Source organism: Tamandua tetradactyla, chromosome 5, assembly GCF_023851605.1.
Source record: "Tamandua tetradactyla isolate mTamTet1 chromosome 5, mTamTet1.pri, whole genome shotgun sequence".
NCBI classification, from domain to species: domain Eukaryota; kingdom Metazoa; phylum Chordata; class Mammalia; order Pilosa; family Myrmecophagidae; genus Tamandua; species Tamandua tetradactyla.
The window spans coordinates 110,643,201-110,652,319 of record NC_135331.1 but is presented as its reverse complement, the minus strand read 5'-3'; the positions used below and the strand labels follow the sequence as shown (position 1 = coordinate 110,652,319).

The window sequence follows — 9,119 nt, the reverse complement described above, 5'->3', positions numbered from 1 at the left end:
CTGGATAATGGTGGAAGGAACATAAAGTTGGATAAGGCTGAGTTTATTTATATGGGCCCAAAGCAGAGGTTCTGCATTCAGTTTTGTAGCTTGAAGGATTAAAAAGTATGTTAACAGTTTGTTTGTGTGGTTGGGTGAAACATGAATCAGAAGGTGGCTGACATTACCTGAGGTTGAAATGCCAGAACTGCCCTGGTATAATGTAGATGAGAGGAGCCAAAGACTTAGAGGGATTAGAATGTTAGAGTGGATTTATCATGGAAATCCTGCTCACACACCCCAGGAATTTCCAGAGAACACACTGTTTACTAGGAATTTGAGGAATAACTTTATGAGACTAGCTCTATCATTCCTGAAGAGCTCTATAGGTCACCCTTCCATGTAGGTCAGATATTACTCTGGGGACTGTTGTCACTGAGCTGGAATACTTAAACACAGTGGGGATGATCAGATCCTGAGCTGGCAGAAGCCATGTGGCAACAGTCAATTGCCATATACCAGGTGGATGTGATCGCCATAACGTACAGCAGACTCAAAGCAGCAGTCAAAATAATCTGACTTGCAGAGACTTATGACATTGGCTAGTAGATCATGGGGTAGTGGAAGTAAAATAGATAGTCAGTCTACTAAATTTCTGTTTGAGCTGTATAAGCAGAAGAGTTCTAAGTCAAGTAAACAAAAGCTTAACTTGAATTACAAAAACTGAGAGTCACAATTCCTTAATCAATTCCCAAACTTGAGACACCTTACAGACCCAAAGCCCCTTGAATGAAGGGAAGGTCATGTAACCTTGGGGAAAGACCCTGTTACACTGCCAAAAATTTGCACATTAACTTTCTTTCCAGCCTTCTCCAAGGAGACCTAGGGCCTTTTACCAGCATAACAATTGTATTGGGGAAAAGGAAATGATCAATATTTCATGGATTACTAGACACTGGCTCAGAGTGACACTAATTCCAGGAGATCTAAACTGTCACTCTGGTCTACCAGTCAGAGTAGGGGCTTCCCTGGAGGTTTAGCAGTCAGGTGATCCCTAGAGGTTTAGCTCAGGTCCATCTTGCAGTGGGTTCAGGAGTCCCCAGACACATTCAGTGGTTATTTTTCAAGTTCCAGAATGCATAATTAGAATAAACATACTCAGCAACTGGCAGAATCCCCACATTGGTTCCCTAACTAGTGGAGCGAGGGCTATTATTGTAGGAAAGGCCAATGGAAGCCACCTGAACTGCCTCTACCAAGCAAAATAATACACCAAAAGCAATACTGGATTCATGGGGGCATTGCAGAGATTAGTGCAACTCTTAAGGACTTGAAGGATGCAGGTGATGAAACCCACTGCATCCCCATTCAACTCTCCTATTTGGCCTGTGCAGAAAACAAATGTGTCTTGGAGGATGACAGCAGATTTTCATAAGCTTAACCAAGTGATTACTTCAATTGCAGCTGCCATTCCTGATGTGGCATCATTGTTTGAACAAATCAACACATTGCCTGGTACCTGGTATGCAGCTATTGATCTGGCAAATGCTTTTTTCTCAAGAGCTGTTAGTAAGGACCACCAGAAAATTTGCTTTCAGATGGCAAGGCCAGCACTAAATATACCACTGTCCTACCTCAGGGGTAAGGCTCTCCAGGCTTATTTCATAATCTTGTCTGCAGGGAACTTGATAATTTTTCACTCCCACAAGATATCACACTGATCCATTATATTGATGATATCATATTGATTGGACCTAGTAAGCAAGAAGTAGAAACTACTCTAGACTTATTGGTAAGGCAATTGTGTGTCAGAAGGTGGGAGATAAATCCAGCAGAAATACAGGGACCTCCCACCTCAGTGAAGTTTCTAGGTTTCCAGTGGTGTTGGGCATGTCAAGATATCCTTTCTAAGATGAAGGATAAGTTGTTGCATCTGGCCCCTTCTATGACCAAAAAAGAGGCACAATACCTAGTTGACCTCTTTGGATTTTGGAGATAACATATTCCTTATTTGTGTGTGCTACTCCTGCCCATTTACTGAGTGACCAGAAAAGCTGCTGGTTTTTAAGTGGGGACAGGAACAAGGGGAGGCTCTGCAACATGTCCAGGCTGCTGTTCAAGCTGCTGTGCCACTTGGGCTATATGATCCAGTGGATCCAATGGTGCTGGAAGTGTCAGTGGCAAATAGGAAGCTGTCTGGAAACTTTGGTAGGCCCCTATAGGAGAATCACAATGCAGGCCCTTAGGAATTTGGAGTAAAACCTTACCATCAACCTAAGCTTCCCACAGTTGCTCACTCCAGCCATTTTAGGTGAGGAAGGGACCTTCTCCCAGTGTGCAAAGGAGGCTGAGTCAACCCTAGGTGGTCTACACACTGGTCAGTCCATAGAAGTTGAAGAGGAAATGGTATCTGAACCAGAGAATGGAAGCTATTTAGTCCTTTGGGAACAAAGAAGATACACAGGATTTAGAAGACGTGGCTGTTCCAAAGTCCTGGGGAAATCCCACACAGCCATCCTCTAGCAGAGTCAAGCAGCTCAGCAACATGTGAACACTGATGCATTAAAGGAGCAAAGTGCAGAGAGGGGCTGGCCAGACTTTTTCAGGTTTGTGACAGTGTCTGAATTTCTCCTGATGAAGTCTGTAAAAGGTCATCTAACAAAGCTTTTTTTCCCAGCTTTGAATAGTTGCATAAAATGGTGAAGGAAATGTGTCAAGATTATCTTGGTAGTTCTGGTCCATGGTCTCAGGAGCCCCTGGAAACAAACAATAATAAGGTTGTTACATCATTAGAAATAACAGAAGAACCCCTGAGAAAAAGAGAAATATGCCCAGACTGCCTTCCACCTGAGGGCAGCAGTCAAGAGATTTATGAGGAGAGGCCAGAGGAAGCTAGCAGGCAAAAGTGGGAGAATGAGGTCACAGAGGAAGTGCTGGGCTCCATGAAAAGGACCTGAAGAGAAATGCCACACAAGAATAATGTTGAGTCTTTTGCTATCCCCAGCAGAGGTCAGAAGGAGCCTAGGACCTTGTGTGCCCCTGCAGCTGGCTTTGCCCCGCAAGCAAATGAGAATCTTGCTCACTTACATTGTGAGGCGCACTGAAAGAGAGACCACATAATTCAAAACTCAAGCCAATTTGGAGTCTTTATTAGCCAGCCAGCAACTGCCTCAGAAACTTCCAAGAAGGAAGATTCAGAGAGCAGCCCCCAGAGGTTTTCAAGGTGTGCCTATAAAGGCTAAAATCATGTTGTGGTTTTGCAGTTGCTAGCAAACAAGTGTATCATAGAAGCAGAAAAATGCCATTAGCTGTTGCCAAAAACACATCCCGTTCTCTCAGTTTCCTAACATTGGTTATTGTTTAACTCTTGGGGACATTCTGCCCCAACGTTGTGGGGACTTTCCCTGCTTGGGCCTGATTGATTGCTTCTGGCCCTACACAACTATTTAGAAGAGAGTCATGCAGTGATGGTTTCTGATGGTGAGCCAAGCATTTTCCATACTGGCCAGCAGCTTAAAGCATTTTCTAGCTTGGAAGCCAGGAATGGGTCTTCAGGCTCTGCCATTTTGTACCAGAATGTGAATGGGCTGGCTCTTTACACTCAATAACCCAAGAAGATGACTCAGGAGAGGGTATCAGCCTTCCCCAAAGAGATCATTCAGGAAACCTTTGCAGACCAGAACACTGAGGACCATCTGAGCAGCTCAGGTCTCTGCAGCACTGCAGGATCCAACAGAGGTATGGAGTCTCTGTGGCCAGGTGGGGCTGCCAAGCTCCTCCAGATGCATAAGTTTCCACCTCAACAACTAGCCATCCAGTCCCAGCAGTATCTCACTTGTGGATATTGTGTCCCCCTGTTTTTGAGAATGTGCCCTCCTTGGGCCTTGGGCCAGAAAACTATGTCCATAGGGCTGAGTCTGAGCTTGGGTGTCAACTGTGGATGGAAGGGGATCTGGGAAATCATGTAGGTGACTCTCCCTAGTTCTTCTGTGGGATGGAGGCATCTACTGGCCAGACAGAGCTGGAGAGCATTGTGGTTGTAGGTGAAGCCATGGCTTTTGAACTGATGAATGGGTGCCTTGAAGTGTCTCAGGGACAGGAACACTTTCATTCGGACTTTGAATGGTATTATCTTGTCCCATCCAGGTACAGTCGTGTCTCAGGAGAAAGACATCATCATAGCGACAAGACAGATGAGCCTGTCCTGCAGACAGCTAAGTGGAACAGGTTCCTCCAGACAGAGTGGAAGCAGGGCCCTTTCAGTGGAGTTGATCTGATATCTCTATGTATTTTATCCAAAGAAAGTCTTTTTCAAATAATGTATATTTTTTCTAATGTAAATACTGAAAAAATATTTATAAAGAATAATGTGTTTCTAAAAGAAATATCTAGTGGAGTTTGCCCTGCTGGTTTTTGGAACTGTTTGGGTCTAGGGAATCTTTTTTACCTTTCAATTTCTCCCTATGGCAATGGGAATGTTTATCCTATGACGATTCCTGCTTTGTGTATTGGAATCAGACAGTTTGTTTTAAGCCTCATAGGTCCACAACCAGAGAAGAATTTTTTAAGTGTTTTTATTTTATTGTGAAAAATAACATATATACAAAAAAGCAATAAAATTCCAAGTATATTTTAACAAATAGTTCTACATTGATTTTATAGTTTGGTATAATTATGAGAATGGATTTGAGTTACAGTTCATTGTTGGGTTATAGTTCAACAATTTTTCATTTTTTCTTCTAGCTGCTCCTAGACATTGGAGACCAAAAAAAAAATCAATATATTGATTCAGCAGTCATATTCATTTGTTACATTCTATCTTCTCTATTATACTCTTCTTTCTCTTTTTTCTTTTGTTAATGAAAAATAACATATATACAAAAAAGCAATGCATTTCAAAGTGCATTGCAATAATTAGTTGTAGAATGGACTGCAGAGCTTGGTATGAGTTACAATTCCACAATTTTAAGTTTTTACTTCTAGCTGCTCTAAGGTGCTGAAGACTAAAAGAAATATCAATATACTTATTCTGTACTCAATCTGATTTGTTAAACCTACCTTCTGTGTATAACTTCACCATCACCTTTGATCTTTCTCTCACTCTTTAGGGGTATTTGGGCTATGCCCATTCTAAGTTTATCATGTTGGAAGGGGCTATCTATAATATGGGATAGGGAGATGGAACTAGTTGATGTTCTAGAAAGGCTGGCCCCTCTGCATTTCAGCACTTATCTGGTCCAAGGACCCATCTGGAGGTTGGAGATTTCTGGAGAGTTACCCATATGTATGGAACCTTTGCAGAAGCTATATAATGCCCCAGGTATTATTTAGGATTGGCAGGAATGCTTTTGGCTGGAGTTTGACAAGTTATAATAGGAACAATGTCTAACTGAAGCCTGCATAAGAGTGACCTCCACAGTAACCTCACAACTCTGTACTCTCTCAGCTGCTGATACCTTATTTGATACACTTCATTTCCCCCTTTTGGTCAGGATGGCATTGTTGATCCCATGGTGTCAGGGCCAGACTCATCCCTGTGAGTCACTTCCCATGCTGCCAGGGAGAATTTCATCCCTGGATATAATGTCAAAGGAAAATTTTTGCCTTTGGACAGACCATGCCTGTAACTGATTTGATGAGATTTTGTTCTGTTTCTGACTTTGTATTACATTTGTATTGTTACTGAAATGGTTTAAGGCTTTCGTGTATTTTGTATGAGGAAGTCACATGTCTTTTTGGGATGCAGAGGGTGGAATGTGCTGCTTTGAAACTGCTATTTCCCCAGAAAAACTATGTGTTCTTCTAATTGTAATACAATCTTCGGAGGCAGACCTATTGTTTAGAGTAGGGTCCTTTAATTGGATTGTTTCCATGGACATGTGACACGCCCAGTTGTGAATGTGACTCTTTGATTAAATTATTCCCATGGAACTGTGACCCTGCCCATTCTAGGTGGTTCTTAATTAGTTTACTGGAGTCCTTAAAGGAGTTCATGGAGAAAGAGCTCAGATGTGACAGAGAGCAGATGCCTAGGTACAAGTGTCTGAAGATGCATAAGGAGCAGAGAGGGCTGTTTGAACTCAGAAGCCAGGAGAGCAGGACAGCAGATGTTGCCATGTGCCTTTTCCATGTGACAGAGAAAGTCTGGAATCAGCCTTTCCTCTGTGAAGTCACCCTCTTATGGGTGCCTTAATTTCAACATTTTCAAGGCTTTAGAATTGTAATTTATACCTTAATAAATATCCTTTGAAGAAGCAAATCCATTTTGGTATATTGCATTCTAGCAGCTTCAGCAAACTGAAACACCATCCTTTGCAGGTAGCTACTCTCCTTTTGAGAAACAGCTTTTGGCCTGCTACTGGGCCTTAGTAGAGATTGAACACTTAACCATGGGCCACCAAGTTACCATGAGACCTGAGTTACCTATCATGAGCAGGGTGTTGTCTGACCCACCAAGTGATAAAGTTGGGTGTGCACAGCAGTGCTCCAAAAGGAAATGGAAATGGTACAAATGAGAAAGGGCTTGAGTGGGTCCTGAAGGCAAAAGTGAATTACATGAGGAAGTGGTCCAAATGCCCCTGGCCCACTCCTGCCACATTACCTTCTCTTCTCCAGTCCAGAGCTATGGCCTCTTGGGGAGTTCCTTACAGTTAGTTGACTGAGGAAGAGAAAACTTGGACCTGTTTCACAGATGGTTTTGCACCATATGCTGCTACCACTCAAAAGTTGGGCAGCTGCAGCACTGCAGCCCCAATCTGGGATATCCTTGAAGGACAGTGGTGAGGGGAAATCTTCCCACTGTGTGGAACTTAAAACAGTGCACCGGGTTCTTCATTTTGCTTGGAAGGAGAACTGGCTAGAGGTGCATTTGGATAATGGCTCATCAGCTGTTGCTAGTGGTTTGGCTGGATCGTCAGGCACTTGGAAGGACTGTGGTTGGAAAATTGGTGACAAAGAGGTCTGGGGAAGAGGTATGTGGATAGAACTTTCTGAGTGGGCTAAAAACGTGAAGATATTTGTATCCCATGTGAATACTCACCTGAGGGTGATTTCAGCAGAGGAAGGTTTTAATAATGAACTGGATAAGATAACCTGGTCTGTGGAGATCAACCATCCTCTTTCCCCAGCCACTCCTGTCATTTCCCAATGGGTTATGAGCAAATTAGTCATGGTGGTAGGGATGGAGGTCTGGCATGGGCTCAGTAACATGAACATCCACTCATCAAGGCTGATCTGGCTATGGTAACTGCTGAGTGTCCAATCTGCCAGTAGCAGAGGCCCACACCCAGTCCAATATGGCACCATTCCCTGAGGTGATCAGCCTGCTATATGGAGGCAGAATAATTATATTAGATCACTTCCATCATGGAAGGGGCAGTGATTTGTTCTAACTGGAAGAGGCACATACTCTGGATAAGAGTTTGCCTTCCTTGCATGCAATCCTTCCACCAAAACTGCAATCTGTGAACTTATAAATGGCATTCCACACAGTAGTGTTTATCAACTGCCATGGTATTCCAAACAATAGCACTTCTGATTGAGGAACCCACTTCACAGCAAATAAAGTGCAGGAATGGGCACATGCTCATGGAATTCTCTGGTCTTGCCATGTTCCGCATTATCCAGAGGCAGCTGGGTTGATAGAATAGTAAAATGGCCTTTTGAAGACCCAATTATGGTGCCGACAAGGCTGCAATACATTGCAGGGCTGGGGGCAGTGTTCTCCAGGAGGCTGTGTATCTCTGAATCAGTGTCCATTGTATGGTACTGTTTCTCCCATAGCCAGGATACATGAGTCCAGGAATCAAGAAGTGGAAATGGAGTGGCACCACTCACTATCACCCCTAGTGATCCACTAGAAAAAAATTTGCTTCTTGTCCCTTCAGCCTAACTTCTGCTGGTCTACAGATCTTATTTCTAAAAGAAGTGCTCCTACCAAGAGACACAACAATGATTCCATTGAACTGGAAGTTAAAAAATGTCACCTGGTCACTTTGGGCTTCTCATGCCACTGAACCAGCAGTCAAGGGAGGGGATTACTGTATTGGCTAGGGTGATTGATGCTGACTATTAAGGGGAACTAGGACTGCAGCTACACAATGGGGTAAAGAAGAGTTTTCCTGGAATACAGGAGATCCCCTTGGGCATCTCTTAGTACCACCATGTCCTGTGATTAAAGTTAATGGAAAAGTGCAACAACCCAGTCCAGGCAGGACTACAAATGGCCCAGAAGCTTCAGGAATAAGGTTTGGATCACCCCACCAGGCAAAGAACAATGACCAGCTGAAGTGCTTGCTAAGGTTAAAAGGAATCTAGATGGGTAGTGGGAGAAGGTAATGATAAATATGAAGTACAACCATGTGACCAGTTACAGAAACAAGGACTGTGATTGTATGAATATTTCTTCTTTGTTTCATTATAAGTATGTTTGTATCTGTACATAAAACAAATATCTTGTTTTCTTCTTCTTATATGACATAAATTGTATTGTTCATGTTATAATATTGAAGTTATAGGATATAAAGTTTAGAAATGAATGTTACCCAGGGACTTGCACCCTATTCTGGAGAGAGAAATCATATTTGGTTGTATGCAGGGCATTCAAATATGGTTGGGTGCAACATATGTTGTTATTGGGTTCTATTTAGAGATTAAGTATGGTTTAAAGTGATATGTATAACTCCCAAGTTGAAAATAGGTGGACTGTCATGGTTAAGTTCTGGTGTCAACTTGGCCAGGTGATGGTGCCCAGTTGTCTGCTCAAGTAAGCACTGGCCTAACTAATGCAACGATATTTTGTGGCTGTTTAATAAGCTGGAGGGATGGTTTATTAAATCATCAGTCATTTGATTGCATCTGTGGCTGATAACATCTACTATCAAGTAAGGGAGTGTTTTCCATGATGAGAGAATATGATCAGTTGGATTTAACCCAACCAGTAGAAGACTGAAGGGAGAAGAGAAAGCCTTCACTTTTTTCTTCAGCCAGAGGGCTGTCCTGGAGCATTCATCAATGACCTCCATCAGTTGACAGCTATCAGCCTGCCCTATAGAATTTGGACTTGTGCATCCTTACAGTTGTGTGAAACACTTTTATAAATCTCATGTTTACAAATGTCTCCTGTTGGCTCTGTTTCTCTA

General features: G+C 42.8%; 2 pseudogenes; both read left to right on the top strand.

Annotated features, from left to right (window-relative positions):
• Positions 1-2,238: 2,238 nt before the first annotated feature.
• Positions 2,239-3,083, top strand: LOC143683282 (zinc finger protein 839 pseudogene; annotated as a pseudogene).
• A 321-nt stretch (positions 3,084-3,404) lies between these two features.
• LOC143683281 (zinc finger protein 839-like) lies at positions 3,405-4,256 on the top strand (annotated as a pseudogene).
• The last annotated feature ends 4,863 nt before the right edge of the window (positions 4,257-9,119 follow it).